Source organism: Schistocerca piceifrons, unplaced genomic scaffold (genome assembly GCF_021461385.2).
Source record: "Schistocerca piceifrons isolate TAMUIC-IGC-003096 unplaced genomic scaffold, iqSchPice1.1 HiC_scaffold_1772, whole genome shotgun sequence".
NCBI classification, from domain to species: Eukaryota; Metazoa; Arthropoda; class Insecta; order Orthoptera; family Acrididae; genus Schistocerca; species Schistocerca piceifrons.
The window spans coordinates 400,080-421,752 of NW_025727648.1; the positions used below are offsets into that span (position 1 = coordinate 400,080).

At 47.3% G+C, this 21,673-nt stretch overlaps 19 non-coding genes across 19 annotated transcripts; all 19 read right to left on the reverse strand.

The window, feature by feature from the left end:
* Positions 1-156: 156 nt before the first annotated feature.
* Trnar-ucg lies at positions 157-229 on the reverse strand. Its single transcript has one exon. It is a non-coding gene; the product is annotated as a tRNA-Arg (tRNA).
* Positions 230-771: 542 nt separating this feature from the next.
* On the reverse strand, positions 772-843 carry Trnat-agu. Its single transcript has one exon. It is a non-coding gene; the product is annotated as a tRNA-Thr (tRNA).
* A 321-nt stretch (positions 844-1,164) lies between these two features.
* Positions 1,165-1,237, reverse strand: Trnak-cuu. Its single transcript has one exon. It is a non-coding gene; the product is annotated as a tRNA-Lys (tRNA).
* A 438-nt stretch (positions 1,238-1,675) lies between these two features.
* Trnar-ucg lies at positions 1,676-1,748 on the reverse strand. The gene has a single exon. It is a non-coding gene; the product is annotated as a tRNA-Arg (tRNA).
* A 545-nt stretch (positions 1,749-2,293) lies between these two features.
* Trnat-agu lies at positions 2,294-2,365 on the reverse strand. Its single transcript has one exon. It is a non-coding gene; the product is annotated as a tRNA-Thr (tRNA).
* Positions 2,366-2,686: 321 nt separating this feature from the next.
* Trnak-cuu lies at positions 2,687-2,759 on the reverse strand. Its single transcript has one exon. It is a non-coding gene; the product is annotated as a tRNA-Lys (tRNA).
* Positions 2,760-3,197: 438 nt separating this feature from the next.
* On the reverse strand, positions 3,198-3,270 carry Trnar-ucg. Its single transcript has one exon. It is a non-coding gene; the product is annotated as a tRNA-Arg (tRNA).
* Positions 3,271-3,812: 542 nt separating this feature from the next.
* On the reverse strand, positions 3,813-3,884 carry Trnat-agu. The gene has a single exon. It is a non-coding gene; the product is annotated as a tRNA-Thr (tRNA).
* Positions 3,885-4,205: 321 nt separating this feature from the next.
* On the reverse strand, positions 4,206-4,278 carry Trnak-cuu. The gene has a single exon. It is a non-coding gene; the product is annotated as a tRNA-Lys (tRNA).
* A 438-nt stretch (positions 4,279-4,716) lies between these two features.
* Trnar-ucg lies at positions 4,717-4,789 on the reverse strand. Its single transcript has one exon. It is a non-coding gene; the product is annotated as a tRNA-Arg (tRNA).
* Positions 4,790-11,209: 6,420 nt separating this feature from the next.
* Trnak-cuu lies at positions 11,210-11,282 on the reverse strand. Its single transcript has one exon. It is a non-coding gene; the product is annotated as a tRNA-Lys (tRNA).
* A 438-nt stretch (positions 11,283-11,720) lies between these two features.
* On the reverse strand, positions 11,721-11,793 carry Trnar-ucg. The gene has a single exon. It is a non-coding gene; the product is annotated as a tRNA-Arg (tRNA).
* Positions 11,794-12,335: 542 nt separating this feature from the next.
* On the reverse strand, positions 12,336-12,407 carry Trnat-agu. Its single transcript has one exon. It is a non-coding gene; the product is annotated as a tRNA-Thr (tRNA).
* Positions 12,408-12,728: 321 nt separating this feature from the next.
* Trnak-cuu lies at positions 12,729-12,801 on the reverse strand. Its single transcript has one exon. It is a non-coding gene; the product is annotated as a tRNA-Lys (tRNA).
* A 438-nt stretch (positions 12,802-13,239) lies between these two features.
* Trnar-ucg lies at positions 13,240-13,312 on the reverse strand. Its single transcript has one exon. It is a non-coding gene; the product is annotated as a tRNA-Arg (tRNA).
* A 541-nt stretch (positions 13,313-13,853) lies between these two features.
* Trnat-agu lies at positions 13,854-13,925 on the reverse strand. Its single transcript has one exon. It is a non-coding gene; the product is annotated as a tRNA-Thr (tRNA).
* A 321-nt stretch (positions 13,926-14,246) lies between these two features.
* Positions 14,247-14,319, reverse strand: Trnak-cuu. Its single transcript has one exon. It is a non-coding gene; the product is annotated as a tRNA-Lys (tRNA).
* Positions 14,320-15,371: 1,052 nt separating this feature from the next.
* Positions 15,372-15,443, reverse strand: Trnat-agu. Its single transcript has one exon. It is a non-coding gene; the product is annotated as a tRNA-Thr (tRNA).
* A 321-nt stretch (positions 15,444-15,764) lies between these two features.
* On the reverse strand, positions 15,765-15,837 carry Trnak-cuu. Its single transcript has one exon. It is a non-coding gene; the product is annotated as a tRNA-Lys (tRNA).
* Positions 15,838-21,673: the final 5,836 nt, after the last annotated feature.

Sequence of the window (21,673 nt, forward strand, 5' to 3'; positions counted from 1 at the left end):
CCGAAAATTTCGCTACACAACCCCTTTGTCTTGCTTGAGCTTCAGGTAGACGGCGGTTTGCAGCCAGGAAGCGGACAGCAGCAACTTTCAACTAGATTTGTAGTACTCAAACAACTCAGTAAAACAGCATGCATCTTTTGCAGAACTGGAAAAACTCGACCGTGACAGGATTCGAACCTGCAATCTTCGGATCCGAAGTCCGACGCCTTATCCATTAGGCCACACGGTCACTGGCGCAATATGCTTCCCCACACACACCTCATTGTCGCCATTTGTACGCTTGCCGGAATGAATTTCCCATCTTTGACGCAATTCTCCATCTCCAATTTCAGTACTAAAAAGGCGACGCTACTTCTTGCTGTGTCCCATCGCAAGTTACATTCAAGCCCTTGTGACGCTGATCAAACAAGAGGTTGCAAATCAGCTTCAATTGCTTACTGCCATCTCAGTCGCTTGCAGAAGGTGCCTCACCCTATGTCATACAATGGCGAGTTGCCTCTATTACCAAAGCGGCGGCGGCGCCGACGACGACGACAACCGCGAGGGTCTCTACCAGGGGTAGAAAATACATCACAAGAACTAAGTATTCCACGTCGGCATTCTCCGGAGACTGCCAAAAGCAGCAGTTTCTGGTGCCTACTTTAATAGCACCATTCGCACTATTCATTTGCGAGAGCATTTCTTAAATACCGAACCCATTCATAATTTTTTATATCCTTGACCGCTTTTTTCGAAAGATCTACGTTAGAAGGGGCTGTTACAAAATTCTTTTGCCTCCTGTGAGGATCGAACTCACGACCTCTGGTTTACTAGACCAGCGCTCTGCCACTGAGCTAAGGAGGCGCCGCCTAGTGCACATTTCGGGTACTTCAATCTTATGGACCAGTCAATCGGAGCCCTTCAGCTGGAAACGCACCGCATTAGCGACCATTATTTGTATTTAGTTAGCACAGCTGCTGCTTTCCTACACATCTCACACGATATCGATGTACGCCTAAAATTCCAAAACAACACTTTTATTTCATTTCAGAGCTACTTTCAGCTTCAAAAACCATTCCTCTGATATTCATACGAAGCTAGGCATCGTCGTAACCCGTTACGTTCATTACGCAAGGCTCACGAGAGGGGCGCAGGTTGCATCCGCGTAGACACAAAATTTTGCGCCGCCCAGCGTGGGGCTCGAACCCACGACCCTGAGATTAAGAGTCTCATGCTCTACCGACTGAGCTAGCCGGGCTCCACACAACGCGTCACGAGCCATACAGTATTTATGCGACCTGCGACCATCTATGGAAGATCCTTTTGACTACAGCTTATTTCCTGCTGCCACAAATGAGCTACAATTCCTATTCAATGAAATAAATTTTCCGAAAGGCATCAAATCTACTTGAAATGATACGTGGCTATCAGCACCATTATTCAACACACATGCTCGACTGTGCGCAGACGCCTGTGGCGCAGCTCTTGGGTCCTGAGTCAGACGCAGTAGTTCCAAAAATCTCTCCTGATCGGCACTGTGCCGAAAATTTCGCTACACAACCCCTTTGTCTTGCTTGAGCTTCAGGTAGACGGCGGTTTGCAGCCAGGAAGCGGACAGCAGCAACTTTCAACTAGATTTGTAGTACTCAAACAACTCAGTAAAACAGCATGCATCTTTTGCAGAACTGGAAAAACTCGACCGTGACAGGATTCGAACCTGCAATCTTCGGATCCGAAGTCCGACGCCTTATCCATTAGGCCACACGGTCACTGGCGCAATATGCTTCCCCACACACACCTCATTGTCGCCATTTGTACGCTTGCCGGAATGAATTTCCCATCTTTGACGCAATTCTCCATCTCCAATTTCAGTACTAAAAAGGCGACGCTACTTCTTGCTGTGTCCCATCGCAAGTTACATTCAAGCCCTTGTGACGCTGATCAAACAAGAGGTTGCAAATCAGCTTCAATTGCTTACTGCCATCTCAGTCGCTTGCAGAAGGTGCCTCACCCTATGTCATACAATGGCGAGTTGCCTCTATTACCAAAGCGGCGGCGGCGTCGACGACGACGACGACAACCGCGAGGGTCTCTACCAGGGGTAGAAAATACATCACAAGAACTAAGTATTCCACGTCGGCATTCTCCGGAGACTGCCAAAAGCAGCAGTTTCTGGTGCCTACTTTAATAGCACCATTCGCACTATTCATTTGCGAGAGCATTTCTTAAATACCGAACCCATTCATAATTTTTTATATCCTTGACCGCTTTTTTCGAAAGATCTACGTTAGAAGGGGCTGTTACAAAATTCTTTTGCCTCCTGTGAGGATCGAACTCACGACCTCTGGTTTACTAGACCAGCGCTCTGCCACTGAGCTAAGGAGGCGCCGCCTAGTGCACATTTCGGGTACTTCAATCTTATGGACCAGTCAATCGGAGCCCTTCAGCTGGAAACGCACCGCATTAGCGACCATTATTTGTATTTAGTTAGCACAGCTGCTGCTTTCCTACACATCTCACACGATATCGATGTACGCCTAAAATTCCAAAACAACACTTTTATTTCATTTCAGAGCTACTTTCAGCTTCAAAAACCATTCCTCTGATATTCATACGAAGCTAGGCATCGTCGTAACCCGTTACGTTCATTACGCAAGGCTCACGAGAGGGGCGCAGGTTGCATCCGCGTAGACACAAAATTTTGCGCCGCCCAGCGTGGGGCTCGAACCCACGACCCTGAGATTAAGAGTCTCATGCTCTACCGACTGAGCTAGCCGGGCTCCACACAACGCGTCACGAGCCATACAGTATTTATGCGACCTGCGACCATCTATGGAAGATCCTTTTGACTACAGCTTATTTCCTGCTGCCACAAATGAGCTACAATTCCTATTCAATGAAATAAATTTTCCGAAAGGCATCAAATCTACTTGAAATGATACGTGGCTATCAGCACCATTATTCAACACACATGCTCGACTGTGCGCAGACGCCTGTGGCGCAGCTCTTGGGTCCTGAGTCAGACGCAGTAGTTCCAAAAATCTCTCCTGATCGGCACTGTGCCGAAAATTTCGCTACACAACCCCTTTGTCTTGCTTGAGCTTCAGGTAGACGGCGGTTTGCAGCCAGGAAGCGGACAGCAGCAACTTTCAACTAGATTTGTAGTACTCAAACAACTCAGTAAAACAGCATGCATCTTTTGCAGAACTGGAAAAACTCGACCGTGACAGGATTCGAACCTGCAATCTTCGGATCCGAAGTCCGACGCCTTATCCATTAGGCCACACGGTCACTGGCGCAATATGCTTCCCCACACACACCTCATTGTCGCCATTTGTACGCTTGCCGGAATGAATTTCCCATCTTTGACGCAATTCTCCATCTCCAATTTCAGTACTAAAAAGGCGACGCTACTTCTTGCTGTGTCCCATCGCAAGTTACATTCAAGCCCTTGTGACGCTGATCAAACAAGAGGTTGCAAATCAGCTTCAATTGCTTACTGCCATCTCAGTCGCTTGCAGAAGGTGCCTCACCCTATGTCATACAATGGCGAGTTGCCTCTATTACCAAAGCGGCGGCGGCGCCGACGACGACGACAACCGCGAGGGTCTCTACCAGGGGTAGAAAATACATCACAAGAACTAAGTATTCCACGTCGGCATTCTCCGGAGACTGCCAAAAGCAGCAGTTTCTGGTGCCTACTTTAATAGCACCATTCGCACTATTCATTTGCGAGAGCATTTCTTAAATACCGAACCCATTCATAATTTTTTATATCCTTGACCGCTTTTTTCGAAAGATCTACGTTAGAAGGGGCTGTTACAAAATTCTTTTGCCTCCTGTGAGGATCGAACTCACGACCTCTGGTTTACTAGACCAGCGCTCTGCCACTGAGCTAAGGAGGCGCCGCCTAGTTCACATTTCGGGTACTTCAATCTTATGGACCAGTCAATCGGAGCCCTTCAGCTGGAAACGCACCGCATTAGCGACCATTATTTGTATTTAGTTAGCACAGCTGCTGCTTTCCTACACATCTCACACGATATCGATGTACGCCTAAAATTCCAAAACAACACTTTTATTTCATTTCAGAGCTACTTTCAGCTTCAAAAACCATTCCTCTGATATTCATACGAAGCTAGGCATCGTCGTAACCCGTTACGTTCATTACGCAAGGCTCACGAGAGGGGCGCAGGTTGCATCCGCGTAGACACAAAATTTTGCGCCGCCCAGCGTGGGGCTCGAACCCACGACCCTGAGATTAAGAGTCTCATGCTCTACCGACTGAGCTAGCCGGGCTCCACACAACGCGTCACGAGCCATACAGTATTTATGCGACCTGCGACCATCTATGGAAGATCCTTTTGACTACAGCTTATTTCCTGCTGCCACAAATGAGCTACAATTCCTATTCAATGAAATAAATTTTCCGAAAGGCATCAAATCTACTTGAAATGATACGTGGCTATCAGCACCATTATTCAACACACATGCTCGACTGTGCGCAGACGCCTGTGGCGCAGCTCTTGGGTCCTGAGTCAGACGCAGTAGTTCCAAAAATCTCTCCTGATCGGCACTGTGCCGAAAATTTCGCTACACAACCCCTTTGTCTTGCTTGAGCTTCAGGTAGACGCCGGTTTGCAGCCAGGAAGCGGACAGCAGCAACTTTCAACTAGATTTGTAGTACTCAAACAACTCAGTAAAACAGCATGCATCTTTTGCAGAACTGGAAAAACTCGACCGTGACAGGATTCGAACCTGCAATCTTCGGATCCGAAGTCCGACGCCTTATCCATTAGGCCACACGGTCACTGGCGCAATATGCTTCCCCACACACACCTCATTGTCGCCATTTGTACGCTTGCCGGAATGAATTTCCCATCTTTGACGCAATTCTCCATCTCCAATTTCAGTACTAAAAAGGCGACGCTACTTCTTGCTGTGTCCCATCGCAAGTTACATTCAAGCCCTTGTGACGCTGATCAAACAAGAGGTTGCAAATCAGCTTCAATTGCTTACTGCCATCTCAGTCGCTTGCAGAAGGTGCCTCACCCTATGTCATACAATGGCGAGTTGCCTCTATTACCAAAGCGGCGGCGGCGCCGACGACGACGACGACAACCGCGAGGGTCTCTACCAGGGGTAGAAAATACATCACAAGAACTAAGTATTCCACGTCGGCATTCTCCGGAGACTGCCAAAAGCAGCAGTTTCTGGTGCCTACTTTAATAGCACCATTCGCACTATTCATTTGCGAGAGCATTTCTTAAATACCGAACCCATTCATAATTTTTTATATCCTTGACCGCTTTTTTCGAAAGATCTACGTTAGAAGGGGCTGTTACAAAATTCTTTTGCCTCCTGTGAGGATCGAACTCACGACCTCTGGTTTACTAGACCAGCGCTCTGCCACTTTTTTTTTTTTTTTTTTTTTTTTTGGTATTATTGCTCTCCCAACTGAGCTATTTTTTTTTTTTTTTTTTTTTTTTAGATTGTTAGCTTGTTCCTTAACCACTCGGCCACCTTTTTTTTTTTTTTTTTTTTTTTTTTTTTTTTTTTTTTTTTTAAATCACAAGTGCAGCTCGGGGGAGGCGCGTTGGGCAGGGGTCGAAATCCGAGGCCTGGCCATGACGTCTCCTCCTCCCTGCACCGAAGCACAGTGGCACCAATACGTAGTAATTTCCCTTGGTTCAGAGTCTTATGATACTTATATGTGGACACGGGGCTTGTGATGCAGTGTCTATCCAAACAGGTAAAATCTTGGCAGGAAAGCAAAATAAGTAAGAGCTAGCGAGAATGTCTTCCCTATCGTGAAGTGAGATCAGTATGCCCCTATACCGGTGCCATTAATGTAACTGGCGCAGGAGCGATCAAGAGAAGTGGAAACTTAACCAATCCCCTGCTTTTCGAAGACAATACTAAGCATATTCGCAAAGTCCCTCTTAAGATGTGGGAAAGATTGTTGCGTCCAGTACTCATGAAGCATGTAACCAATAAACGAAATAAAATCGGAAATACCATCACCATCAACCACTGCAAAAATGTAACGGCCAAGAAGCCACATAATGGTATTGTTCTTTGTCCCGGGATAAAAAACCGTGTCCGGCCAGCAGAGAATATCAGTTGTAAATGCCGATTCCGAGCTCCTGGTGAGTAACGCCAATCGTCGGCGCAGCCAGTACCACATGCGAAGACGGTCAGCGCAGGTAAATCGGTGTTGGAGTGTATCAACACAACCACACGTTTGACAAAGCGGAGAGACACTTAAACCTATGCGATGAAGTCGTTCATTCGTAGGAATCAGCTGGTGAACTACCTTATACCATAGGGAGGCAACAGGTGCTGAATGAACGGGTAAGCTAATATTCGTCCATATGTGACGCCAATTAAAACGGGGATATTGCAAAACAATCGGGATGGAAGAAGAAGACCTGTGCCATTTGTCAAGCAGTGTTCGCATAGTAAAAACAGGACGACGTTGGAAGTGGAGATCCAGATAACTAATCTCAATGTAGAAGTCCCGAACATGCCGTAGCTTCGCATTTAGAGGCCCTACGTTAATAGGCGGTGACAAGCTCGCAGGACGAACGACATGGAATAATCGCGAAGTAACAGTCGGGGACTCAGAAAATAAAAGATGGAGGGTGCGCTTAACATAAAGGGCCGCAGCCTTGACACGGACATCGGTGAACGACAAGCCGCCCGCAAGACGCGGCTTCGTAAGAACATCACAACGTAATTTAAAAATGTGCCCCCGCCAAATATATCTGTTGATAAGCTGGACCATTTTTGCACCCTGCATTCTTGGAAGCGGAAACAACTGAGCAACGTAAAATACTTTACATAAAACATAAGTGTCTAATACACGCTTTTTTTGCAGTAGCGGTATCGAACGCCATGAGTGTTCGAATAAAACACCTTGAAGCTTGGAAATGGCCACTTGCCAATTTTTTGCAGCCATACGAAGAGGACACCGTTCAAGATAGATGCCTAAATGTGTATGGTGTTCAACAGCCGTAACCCACGGAACAACCACATTTTCAAAGCCCCGCAAATTCAGAAGTTTGCTTTTACGGGGGTTGAGACGAGAGCCGGAGGCCGCAGAAAATTTATCTAGTTCCATTTTCAACTGCGGCACTTCGGCGGCGGAACGAAGCAAAACAACCAAATCATCAGCATAAGCTGTTGCTGTCAGGGTAACCCCAGAAATCGTAAGACCACGAAGTGTCGAGTTGAGACGAGAGAGGAGTGGTTGAAGGGAGAGAGCATAAAGGGTCATGGATAAAGGGCTACCTTGCGGGACGCCACGTTTAATATCAATGACCTTCGTTAGCTGGCCATTAATGTCAATCTTAGCAGAAATACCAGTCGTCATATTCTTAAGTACCAGCAGCGCCTTTTCATTAAAACCGAGTCGGCGCAGCAGAAGCTCTAAAAACGAATGGGACACACGATCAAAAGCCTTACTAAAATCAACAAATAAAAGCGCACAGGAAATATTGGTGACAGCGACAATCGACACGACATCACGATACCCCGCCAGAGGAGTCAATATGGAGCGCCCTGGAAAGCAGCTTTGACAAGGAGTTATCACAGGTGTAAGCAAGAGGGATAGACGTGCATTAACAGCCCTAGCAGCCGTCTTATAATCAAAATTTAAAAGGGTTAAAGGACGAAAGTCACTAGCTGTCTTCAAACCAGCAGATTTTGGTATCAGGACAACCGTACCTCTCTTGAAATCGGCTGGAATTGTGCCACCATTCAAGATTTCATTTACAATATCCGTAAAAACAGGCCCTATAATAGTCCAAAAGCGAACAAAAAATTCCTTAGGAAGGCCATCCGGACCAGGAGATTTGTGAGATGGTGAACAAGCAATGAAAGCTGAAATTTCGTCTGCAGTAAAAGGAGCTAAAAATTCCACATTATGGTCCTCTGTTAAAACTGATGGGATAGCAGTTAAAATCTCATCAACATCAAGCGGATCAGAATCAGCCACAGCATATAAGGTCTCATAGTAGCAGGTAAGTTCATGGGTTATTTGATTCTGTAAGGTAAGCCGGCAACCATCAGCTGCCATAAGGCCGTCAATCAATACACGTCGACGGTTCTTGTGGTGACGAAACAGGTGGTACATGGAAGTCATTTCATGTGCTAAGGTGGACGGCGGTTTAGATTTAATCTTCAATCCTTCCATCTGAAGCCGTTTAATACTAAGGAGCTTGGCTTTAATTTTCCGAATCTCAGAAAGGTGGGCACCTGTCATTCGAGAAGTATCATAAAGTTCGTGAAGCACCGAATAATAATACTCAAAAGTCAGTTTCAGATCTCGCGCTCTATTATAACTGTAGGACATTAAAGTGCGACGTAGTTTTGGCTTCGCACAGTGGATCCACCAGTGAAGCTTAGACGGATAGTATCGCAGAGAACGTAAACACATGTCCCACGCCGTCTGTATTAGAGGTTCGATGTCAGGGTCATCGAGCAAGGAGACATTTAATTTCCACAGCGGCCGATAAAGTTTAAGAGGCTGACGCTCCAAATTAATTATAACCGCAAGGGCACAATGATCCGTAAAACTGGCTGGAATAACATCTACATTTAAAACAGAAACACTAAGGGGATCAGAAATATACAATCGGTCCAGTCGACTACTTGACGTGGCAGTAAAAAATGTAAATTTAACTAAAGTGGGGTGTTTAACCTCCCACGCATCGCGTAGTCGTAGTTGACGTACAAGAGAATGTAGCTCGAAACAATAATTAAAATGAGGCGATTGGTCCGTAGCTTGTAATACACAATTAAAATCACCCCCCAATATCAAAGTCGCAGGATTTTTGCGTAAAAGATAAATCAGATCCTCTTTATAAAAACGAGACCTTTCCTGCCGTTTGCTGGAACCAGAGGGGGCGTAAATATTAACCAAGGTTGTGTCAAATAACCGACAACCAATACCCCTTCCCGAGTCTAAGAGCTCAATTTCGGTAACGGGGATACCGTCACGAATTAGTAAGGCAGTACCTGTGGAAAACTCAGGCGCAAAATTTATAATAGTGCGAAAGCCAGGAACAAACAGGTGTGCAACGGAGACTTCCTGCAGGAAAACAACATCAGCTGCAGAGTCATAAATGAACTGCTGCAGAGACGCTAACTTCAGAGCAGATTGAATGCTATTTATATTTAAGGTAATAAACGTGTACGCCTGCAACATCAACAAAACAAAAGGGAAAATGAACCCTAATTACACCACATTAGAAGCAACGACATCCAGATCATCAACATCAGACATGGCAGAGGGTGATTGCCCGGAATCAACGGAATCAGAGTCATCCTTTGCATGCTTGTGTTTTTTCCGCACCGCGTGAAGATTGGGGGGCACTTTCACCCGACGGCGTATCTGATGCACACCAGATTCAAGAGCAGGTGGAGTGGGGGGTTCGAGATCAGGCACGTCAACCAAGGCATCCGAAGGATTAGCAGGGCGAGAGGAATCAGAAGAAGGAGCAAGCAAGGGGAAAACTGCATCAGGAACATCGGCACCGGCATCAGAAGGTGTAGGTATTGGAAGTGTAGGAGGTGGAGAGATAGGGTTGGAATCCGCTGAAGCGGAGCGCGCAGTTCTAGAAGCGATTTTCCGACAAACAGCTGTCTGCACCGAAGTGTCGTCAACATGTGGTGATGCCTGTGTCGGGGGGGATGTCAACACCACCTCGACCGAATGTTGGGGCTCTTGCGCCGACGGCGTGGCAGCAAGTTTGACGTCATCAGGCAAAGCAGGAGACACAGTGGGAACAGAATCCAAAACAAGCATGGGAGATTCCGGAAGTCTCTCGTCAGATCCGCAAACCGGCTGCGAAACAGCAGCTTCGTCATCAGTGCTACCGGTATCACTAGCACGACGGCGTTTGTTATTGGAAACAGACGGGATCGGCGTAGAAGCAGCCGATACATCTGGGCGAGTGGGTAACGGGGGAAAACCTGCATCAGAGGAAGGTGTCACCCGTTGTGAAGAATCTACTGCAGGAGGCTGACACGAGACAGTGGAGGAAGCTGCTGGCACAAGATCGGCAACCGTTAATTTGCGGCGTTGTGCTAGCCCATTTTTAAGCACAAACACCCGCTTAGGGCAATTAGCACGAACATGACCATTTTCATTACATAGAAAACACGTACCAACTTGCCCCTCATAAGTAAGATGAACACGATAACCACATACAACCAGATGGGACGGTATGTTCGACTTAATATGCATTTCAACCGATCTGACACCATTATAACATTGCAGCTTATGTTGTGCAGACCAACGTTCATTTCGAATTGACCGAACGGTACCATAACCAAGCAAAGCTTCCTTGAGGTAACTGTTTTCAACTTCAGGGGGTAAATTATAAACCCGAACTGTGGTATACGTAATTTCAGCATTTGAAACAGTAACACTGCTAACAGAACCATCTCTATGACGGAACGACACTTGCTCACCATGTTTAAGTAAAATCTTATCTAGCAAAACCGGGTTCAACAATTTCACAAAAAAGCAGTAAAGTTCTGTGTCAAAATACGCCGTATGTACCTGGTCCGATGTAATGCCAATCGTATCCACAATCCATTCGTGAATTTCCAACGAAGTTGGTTGAACATTCCTGGTAGCCTTGTTAAACTGAAAACTGAGAGTACACTTCCGCGGAAACAACCGGGAAGCCATAACACTTAATTAATGCGGCAAGAGCCGCTATACAAACACAAGACACAACACAAACACTAAGGCGACGAAACAACGAAGAAAAGAAGACAAAGAAACGTCACACACAGAAAGTAAATAGTCACAACCCGAGGGAAACGGCGGATCGAATACACAGCACGTGCGATCGCTGTCGCGTCTCAAGCGGAACTGCCACTGAGCTAAGGAGGCGCCGCCTAGTGCACATTTCGGGTACTTCAATCTTATGGACCAGTCAATCGGAGCCCTTCAGCTGGAAACGCACCGCATTAGCGACCATTATTTGTATTTAGTTAGCACAGCTGCTGCTTTCCTACACATCTCACACGATATCGATGTACGCCTAAAATTCCAAAACAACACTTTTATTTCATTTCAGAGCTACTTTCAGCTTCAAAAACCATTCCTCTGATATTCATACGAAGCTAGGCATCGTCGTAACCCGTTACGTTCATTACGCAAGGCTCACGAGAGGGGCGCAGGTTGCATCCGCGTAGACACAAAATTTTGCGCCGCCCAGCGTGGGGCTCGAACCCACGACCCTGAGATTAAGAGTCTCATGCTCTACCGACTGAGCTAGCCGGGCTCCACACAACGCGTCACGAGCCATACAGTATTTATGCGACCTGCGACCATCTATGGAAGATCCTTTTGACTACAGCTTATTTCCTGCTGCCACAAATGAGCTACAATTCCTATTCAATGAAATAAATTTTCCGAAAGGCATCAAATCTACTTGAAATGATACGTGGCTATCAGCACCATTATTCAACACACATGCTCGACTGTGCGCAGACGCCTGTGGCGCAGCTCTTGGGTCCTGAGTCAGACGCAGTAGTTCCAAAAATCTCTCCTGATCGGCACTGTGCCGAAAATTTCGCTACACAACCCCTTTGTCTTGCTTGAGCTTCAGGTAGACGCCGGTTTGCAGCCAGGAAGCGGACAGCAGCAACTTTCAACTAGATTTGTAGTACTCAAACAACTCAGTAAAACAGCATGCATCTTTTGCAGAACTGGAAAAACTCGACCGTGATAGGATTCGAACCTGCAATCTTCGGATCCGAAGTCCGACGCCTTATCCATTAGGCCACACGGTCACTGGCGCAATATGCTTCCCCACACACACCTCATTGTCGCCATTTGTACGCTTGCCGGAATGAATTTCCCATCTTTGACGCAATTCTCCATCTCCAATTTCAGTACTAAAAAGGCGACGCTACTTCTTGCTGTGTCCCATCGCAAGTTACATTCAAGCCCTTGTGACGCTGATCAAACAAGAGGTTGCAAATCAGCTTCAATTGCTTACTGCCATCTCAGTCGCTTGCAGAAGGTGCCTCACCCTATGTCATACAATGGCGAGTTGCCTCTATTACCAAAGCGGCGGCGGCGCCGACGACGACGACAACCGCGAGGGTCTCTACCAGGGGTAGAAAATACATCACAAGAACTAAGTATTCCACGTCGGCATTCTCCGGAGACTGCCAAAAGCAGCAGTTTCTGGTGCCTACTTTAATAGCACCATTCGCACTATTCATTTGCGAGAGCATTTCTTAAATACCGAACCCATTCATAATTTTTTATATCCTTGACCGCTTTTTTCGAAAGATCTACGTTAGAAGGGGCTGTTACAAAATTCTTTTGCCTCCTGTGAGGATCGAACTCACGACCTCTGGTTTACTAGACCAGCGCTCTGCCACTGAGCTAAGGAGGCGCCGCCTAGTTCACATTTCGGGTACTTCAATCTTATGGACCTGTCAATCGGAGCCCTTCAGCTGGAAACGCACCGCATTAGCGACCATTATTTGTATTTAGTTAGCACAGCTGCTGCTTTCCTACACATCTCACACGATATCGATGTACGCCTAAAATTCCAAAACAACACTTTTATTTCATTTCAGAGCTACTTTCAGCTTCAAAAACCATTCCTCTGATATTCATACGAAGCTAGGCATCGTCGTAACCCGTTACGTTCATTACGCAAGGCTCACGAGAGGGGCGCAGGTTGCATCCGCGTAGACACAAAATTTTGCGCCGCCCAGCGTGGGGCTCGAACCCACGACCCTGAGATTAAGAGTCTCATGCTCTACCGACTGAGCTAGCCGGGCTCCACACAACGCGTCACGAGCCATACAGTATTTATGCGACCTGCGACCATCTATGGAAGATCCTTTTGACTACAGCTTATTTCCTGCTGCCACAAATGAGCTACAATTCCTATTCAATGAAATAAATTTTCCGAAAGGCATCAAATCTACTTGAAATGATACGTGGCTATCAGCACCATTATTCAACACACATGCTCGACTGTGCGCAGACGCCTGTGGCGCAGCTCTTGGGTCCTGAGTCAGACGCAGTAGTTCCAAAAATCTCTCCTGATCGGCACTGTGCCGAAAATTTCGCTACACAACCCCTTTGTCTTGCTTGAGCTTCAGGTAGACGCCGGTTTGCAGCCAGGAAGCGGACAGCAGCAACTTTCAACTAGATTTCTAGTACTCAAACAACTCAGTAAAACAGCATGCATCTTTTGCAGAACTGGAAAAACTCGACCGTGATAGGATTCGAACCTGCAATCTTCGGATCCGAAGTCCGACGCCTTATCCATTAGGCCACACGGTCACTGGCGCAATATGCTTCCCCACACACACCTCATTGTCGCCATTTGTACGCTTGCCGGAATGAATTTCCCATCTTTGACGCAATTCTCCATCTCCAATTTCAGTACTAAAAAGGCGACGCTACTTCTTGCTGTGTCCCATCGCAAGTTACATTCAAGCCCTTGTGACGCTGATCAAACAAGAGGTTGCAAATCAGCTTCAATTGCTTACTGCCATCTCAGTCGCTTGCTGAAGGTGCCTCACCCTATGTCATACAATGGCGAGTTGCCTCTATTACCAAAGCGGCGGCGGCGCCGACGACGACGACAACCGCGAGGGTCTCTACCAGGGGTAGAAAATACATCACAAGAACTAAGTATTCCACGTCGGCATTCTCCGGAGACTGCCAAAAGCAGCAGTTTCTGGTGCCTACTTTAATAGCACCATTCGCACTATTCATTTGCAGAGCATTTCTTAAATACCGAACCCATTCATAATTTTTTATATCCTTGACCGCTTTTTTCGAAAGATCTACGTTAGAAGGGGCTGTTACAAAATTCTTTTGCCTCCTGTGAGGATCGAACTCACGACCTCTGGTTTACTAGACCAGCGCTCTGCCACTGAGCTAAGGAGGCGCCGCCTAGTTCACATTTCGGGTACTTCAATCTTATGGACCAGTCAATCGGAGCCCTTCAGCTGGAAACGCACCGCATTAGCGACCATTATTTGTATTTAGTTAGCACAGCTGCTGCTTTCCTACACATCTCACACGATATCGATGTACGCCTAAAATTCCAAAACAACACTTTTATTTCATTTCAGAGCTACTTTCAGCTTCAAAAACCATTCCTCTGATATTCATACGAAGCTAGGCATCGTCGTAACCCGTTACGTTCATTACGCAAGGCTCACGAGAGGGGCGCAGGTTGCATCCGCGTAGACACAAAATTTTGCGCCGCCCAGCGTGGGGCTCGAACCCACGACCCTGAGATTAAGAGTCTCATGCTCTACCGACTGAGCTAGCCGGGCTCCACACAACGCGTCACGAGCCATACAGTATTTATGCGACCTGCGACCATCTATGGAAGATCCTTTTGACTACAGCTTATTTCCTGCTGCCACAAATGAGCTACAATTCCTATTCAATGAAATAAATTTTCCGAAAGGCATCAAATCTACTTGAAATGATACGTGGCTATCAGCACCATTATTCAACACACATGCTCGACTGTGCGCAGACGCCTGTGGCGCAGCTCTTGGGTCCTGAGTCAGACGCAGTAGTTCCAAAAATCTCTCCTGATCGGCACTGTGCCGAAAATTTCGCTACACAACCCCTTTGTCTTGCTTGAGCTTCAGGTAGACGCCGGTTTGCAGCCAGGAAGCGGACAGCAGCAACTTTCAACTAGATTTGTAGTACTCAAACAACTCAGTAAAACAGCATGCATCTTTTGCAGAACTGGAAAAACTCGACCGTGATAGGATTCGAACCTGCAATTTCGAATCCGAAGTCCGACGCCTCATCCATTAGGCCACACGGTCACTGGCGCAATATGCTTCCCCACACACACCTCATTGTCGCCATTTGTACGCTTGCCGGAATGAATTTCCCATCTTTGACGCAATTCTCCATCTCCAATTTCAGTACTAAAAAGGCGACGCTACTTCTTGCTGTGTCCCATCGCAAGTTACATTCAAGCCCTTGTGACGCTGATCAAACAAGAGGTTGCAAATCAGCTTCAATTGCTTACTGCCATCTCAGTCGCTTGCAGAAGGTGCCTCACCCTATGTCATACAATGGCGAGTTGCCTCTATTACCAAAGCGGCGGCGGCGCCGACGACGACGACAACCGCGAGGGTCTCTACCAGGGGTAGAAAATACATCACAAGAACTAAGTATTCCACGTCGGCATTCTCCGGAGACTGCCAAAAGCAGCAGTTTCTGGTGCCTACTTTAATAGCACCATTCGCACTATTCATTTGCGAGAGCATTTCTTAAATACCGAACCCATTCATAATTTTTTATATCCTTGACCGCTTTTTTCGAAAGATCTACGTTAGAAGGGGCTGTTACAAAATTCTTTTGCTTCCTGTGAGGATCGAACTCACGACCTCTGGTTTACTAGACCAGCGCTCTGCCACTGAGCTAAGGAGGCGCCGCCTAGTTCACATTTCGGGTACTTCAATCTTATGGACCAGTCAATCGGAGCCCTTCAGCTGGAAACGCACCGCATTAGCGACCATTATTTGTATTTAGTTAGCACAGCTGCTGCTTTCCTACACATCTCACACGATATCGATGTACGCCTAAAATTCCAAAACAACACTTTTATTTCATTTCAGAGCTACTTTCAGCTTCAAAAACCATTCCTCTGATATTCATACGAAGCTAGGCATCGTCGTAACCCGTTACGTTCATTACGCAAGGCTCACGAGAGGGGCGCAGGTTGCATCCGCGTAGACACAAAATTTTGCGCCGCCCAGCGTGGGGCTCGAACCCACGACCCTGAGATTAAGAGTCTCATGCTCTACCGACTGAGCTAGCCGGGCTCCACACAACGCGTCACGAGCCATACAGTATTTATGCGACCTGCGACCATCTATGGAAGATCCTTTTGACTACAGCTTATTTCCTGCTGCCACAAATGAGCTACAATTCCTATTCAATGAAATAAATTTTCCGAAAGGCATCAAATCTACTTGAAATGATACGTGGCTATCAGCACCATTATTCAACACACATGCTCGACTGTGCGCAGACGCCTGTGGCGCAGCTCTTGGGTCCTGAGTCAGACGCAGTAGTTCCAAAAATCTCTCCTGATCGGCACTGTGCCGAAAATTTCGCTACACAACCCCTTTGTCTTGCTTGAGCTTCAGGTAGACGCCGGTTTGCAGCCAGGAAGCGGACAGCAGCAACTTTCAACTAGATTTGTAGTACTCAAACAACTCAGTAAAACAGCATGCATCTTTTGCAGAACTGGAAAAACTCGACCGTGATAGGATTCGAACCTGCAATTTCGGATCCGAAGTCCGACGCCTCATCCATTAGGCCACACGGTCACTGGCGCAATATGCTTCCCCACACACACCTCATTGTCGCCATTTGTACGCTTGCCGGAATGAATTTCCCATCTTTGACGCAATTCTCCATCTCCAATTTCAGTACTAAAAAGGCGACGCTACTTCTTGCTGTGTCCCATCGCAAGTTACATTCAAGCCCTTGTGACGCTGATCAAACAAGAGGTTGCAAATCAGCTTCAATTGCTTACTGCCATCTCAGTCGCTTGCAGAAGGTGCCTCACCCTATGTCATACAATGGCGAGTTGCCTCTATTACCAAAGCGGCGGCGGCGCCGACGACGACGACAACCGCGAGGGTCTCTACCAGGGGTAGAAAATACATCACAAGAACTAAGTATTCCACGTCGGCATTCTCCGGAGACTGCCAAAAGCAGCAGTTTCTGGTGCCTACTTTAATAGCACCATTCGCACTATTCATTTGCGAGAGCATTTCTTAAATACCGAACCCATTCATAATTTTTTATATCCTTGACCGCTTTTTTCGAAAGATCTACGTTAGAAGGGGCTGTTACAAAATTCTTTTGCTTCCTGTGAGGATCGAACTCACGACCTCTGGTTTACTAGACCAGCGCTCTGCCACTTTTTTTTTTTTTTTTTTTTTTTTTTTTTTTAGGGACCTTTAGATCTTCAGTCTAACGCTCTCCCAACTTTTTTTTTTTTTTTTTTTTTTATGTAGACTGCTTACTGAAATAAAGGTTAAAAAACGAAAACTTCAGTCCTGGAGTAGAGAAGAAACATACATAAAGGCGGCAAATTCAGAAACAGTATAAAAGAAAATGGCTCACACAGGTGACCTTAGCCAACACCCTCTCTTTCAAATGTCAGGCTAAGCATATTGGCAAAATCATCTCGGAGGCCTGGCAATCGCAAGCGCTGCCAGTAAGCAGTAAGCATGTACTGCCGAAACGCTAGGTGTCCATCCTCTTCATGACAACTGTTGACAAAATGTACGAAATGGCCAATCAACCACATGACGGTATGGAGCTTCGTCCGCGGAAAAAAGGAAGAATCGGGCCGGACGATGATGTCAATAGTATAAGCGGCTTCAGCAGACCTAGTGACAAAAGCAAGTTGTTTCCTGAGCCAACGCCAATTAGCAAGGTGCCCACAGCAGGTGAATCGATGTTCAAGGGTATCCAGGAGACCACACCGAGTACAGGTGTCCGTGTCAGAAAGACCAATACGGTGCAGTCGTACATTGGTGGGAACCAAATTATTTATTACCCTATACCACGTGGACGCCACGGCCATAGAGTGGATCGGCAGACTAACGTTCTTCCAGACGTTCCTCCAGGACACGGATGGAGACGCCAGTTCTATTGGATTGGGACTGGCCAGCCCCTCCCAGCGGGCAATCAAGCCCTTGGTCGTTGGCACCGGTCGCCGCAAGAAGACGTCACCGAGGTAACTCACCGCAATGTAAAATTCCCGAATGTGTTTCAACTTAAAATTTAGGCGTCCGACATCGACAGGTGGAGCAAGGCTCGCCGGACGCACAACAGTAAAAAGCCTGGATGTAATTGAAGTCACTTCTTGCGTAACAATTAGAGTCGTTCGGCGGACGTACAAAGCAGACGCCTTGCGAGTAATGTCAGAGAGGCCCAAGCCTCCGGAGAGACGCGGTTTCGTCATTACCTCGTAACGTAACTTGAATAGATGGCCCTTCCATATAAACCTGCTAGACAATTGGCGCAACCTTTTCGCCACCATCATGGGAAGTGGGAACAGCTGAGCAACATAATAAGCTTTACATAGGACGTAGGTGTCTAAAATTCGGACTTTTTGCAAAATGGTAGCAGAGCGCTGCTCATGGACCATCAGAGCCCCCTGTATCTTCTCGGTGACAGATTTCCAATTGAGAGCCGCCATTTGTAGAGGACACCGATCAATGATAATCCCCAAGGACGTATGGCGATCGACAAAAGTGGCCCAAGGGACGTCAGCATCGCGAAATCCTCGAATATCAAGGAACTTACATTTACCCTGATTGAGACGCGCTCCAGAGACACGACAGTATGCATCAACTGCCCCTTTCAACAACGGGATATCATCTCGTTGACGGAGGAGAACAACGACATCATCCGCATATGCCTTAACCGAGAGCTTCCCACCAGAGAGGGACATACCCTGAAGCTTGAGAGCAATAGTCCGAAGCAGCGGTTCCAGGGACAAAACGAATAAAGACATAGAGAGCGGACTACCCTGAGGCACTCCGCGGCGGATAGCAATGGGCGGCGTCAGCTGCCCATTGACTGACACCCGAGCTGTTATTCCCCTGTACAAATTGCCAAGAACACCACGTGATGAAGCGTTAAAACCTATTGTACCTAAAACACGATCTAAAAACACATGACTGACGTGATCAAAAGCCTTATAAAAATCAAGGAAGGCAAAGGCACAATGTACGTTTGTAACCGCCGCAACCGAGACAACATCCCGATATTCGGCTACTGGTGTCAGAATAGATCTATCATGAAAACAACATTGATGTGCACCAATCACACCCCGAAGCAGAGAAGACAGCCGGCTATTGAGCGCTCTAGCAGCTGTCTTATAGTCAAAATTCAGCAATGTGAGCGGACGAAGATTGGCAGCAGATAAACGACCAGAGGACTTCGGAATTAAAACAATTTTCCCTACTTTAAAATCGGCAGGCACATCCATCCCTCTGACAATCTCATTTAAAATCTGCGTAAAAATGCCACCCAAAAGAGGCCAAAAACGGAGATAAAATTCTTTAGGCAGGCCGTCTGGACCCGGCGATTTACTGGACGGAGAGCGAGCAATAAAATCGAAAACATCATCTACCTGGAACTCCCGGAGAAATTCGCCGTTCGCGTCAGGCGCGATCGTCGCAGTTAGATCCCCAAAGACATCATCCGAAAGAGACTCACCAGAATCATCGGCAGAATATAGACTAGTGTAATACTGATGAAGAGCACGAACCATTTCCTCCTGTGCACTAAGCTGTCGCCCATCATCCACCGTAAGAGAAGAGATGAAGGAGCGACGACGACGAGTCTGATGCCGTAGCAGGTGGTACAAGGATGTCAGTTCACCTTCAACAAGAGAGTGAGGTTTCGACTTAACTCGCAGACCATCCATCTGTCGTCGTTTAAGGCTCAAGAGCTTGGCTTTAATACGACGAACATCATGGATCCGCAGTGGAGAGGTACCCGCCGCGTCATATAGTTCACGCAGGACAGAGTAGTAATATTCATACGTGTTCTTAAAATCACGCGTCCTAGCAGCACAGTAGAAAATCAAAGTCTGACGAATCTTGGGCTTGGCAAACGCAGTCCACCAAACCAGCAAGGAGGGGTATCGCGGGACAGAGCGAAGACATCGCTCCCACACGCCACTTATAACATCATCCATAGCACTGTCGGCAAGGTGGGAAACATTTAACATCCACTGGGAACGATAAAGTTTTGCAGGTTGGCGACTAAGATTTACAGTTGCAGTAAAAGCACAATGGTCAGAAAAACTAGTAGGAATAACATCGACAGAAAGAATTTTATCACATAAAAAATCAGATAAATAGAATCTGTCGAGTCTACTGCATGAGGACGCGGTAAAAAACGTATATTTCACCAGGGTTGGATATTTGTGTTCCCAAACATCACGCAGATGCATCGTACGAACTAAGTCATGTAAATCACGGCAATAATTAAAATTGGGGGACTGGTCTGCAGGGCGTAAAACACAATTAAAATCGCCTCCGAGCAGGAGACTCCGAGGACTCTGGCGCAAAAGATAAATAAGCTCTTCTTTATAAAAGCGCGATCGAGCCACAGTGTGACCCGAACCAGAGGGGGCATACAAAACAACGAGGCGGAGATCAAAAAGACGACAACCAATCCCACGGCCAGAGTCAAGGAATTCAATGTCAGTAATAGGAATGCCCTCTCGAAAGAAAAGAGCAGTTCCTGTTGAATATTCCGGCGCGACATTAAAAACAGTTTGAAATCCAGGTAGAGAGAGATCAGAAAACAACACTTCCTGCAAAAACACTACGTCCGCACAGGCGTCGTAAATAAACTGCCGCAAAGAGGCAATGCGAAAGTCGGACTCAATACGGTTAACATTTAAGGTAAGAAAGGTGTATGCTTGAACCATAGAGAGAAAAGCGAGAAAACAAATAACCTACACCGACGCACCAGCGTCACAGTCCATAGCAGGGGTGACGGAGGCATCCGAGGGAGGGGGACTGCTACCCCGTTCCGCGGATCCCTTACGTTTCGGTTTTTTACGAACAGCATTAACGTTCGGCTGAACGCGTAACTTGCGTCGGCTGACGGGCAAGGAAACTTCAGCCGCCGGTGACGTAGGAGGGTCAAGTTCTGTATCCGACACCACCCGCGCCGGTCCACATGCGGGATCCGGGGTCGCGGGGGAAACATCCGACAAAACGGAATGGTCAACACCTGCACTAGCTTCCGGCAAACATGGACTGCACGGAGGCGAAACGTGAGCAGGAAGGTCCGAGGCCGCAGAGTTGGAAGGAAGCGGAGCAGCTCCGCTGGCAGAGGTATGGGGCAGCGAAGCAGGAAGTTGTCGCGGCTCCACTTGTTGTGACATCGAAGTCGGTTCGGAAGACGGCGCCAACAGGCCCGACCGACGACCCGACTCGAGAGAAGCTGCGTAGGAGGCCGGAGGGGCGCCAGCAGCCGCCACCGGAACCGCTACCTCAGGAGGGCAGGGAGCAGCTACAGTACACAGTGGCTCGGAGGATGCCGGTCGCTCGGACTGGGGCATCTCAGGGAGATCCTCATCCGTACTATTTCCATCGTGTGGGCGACGCCTCTTATTATTCAAAAGTGGCACACCCACCTGAGGGACAGACGGAACAACATCAGATTTAGCACGCAAAGGAGGAAATTCTGTATCAGGGGTGCGCAAAACCTGTGGCGGGGCGCTACTACCACTGGACTGTGCTACACCAAGAGCAGAACCACCTGCAACGAGGTCAGCGACCGTTAACTTGCGACGCTGTTCGAGAGAATTTTTTAAAACAAAAACTCTCCGCGGACAGTCGGTACGCACGTGACCACTTTCATTGCACAAAAAACAGGTGCCAACCTGACCACTATATGTTACATGGACACGATATCCACCGATCTGCAGGTGAGATGGAATATTCTGCTTAACGTGCATTTCGACTGAACGAATACCACTGTAACATTGCAGGCGATGTTGGCTTGACCAGCGTTCAAGGCGAATGCTCTTTACATCACCATACTTCTGTAGACCCTCCTTAAGATAGACATTATCCACCTCCGGTGGAAGGTTGTAAACACGAACAT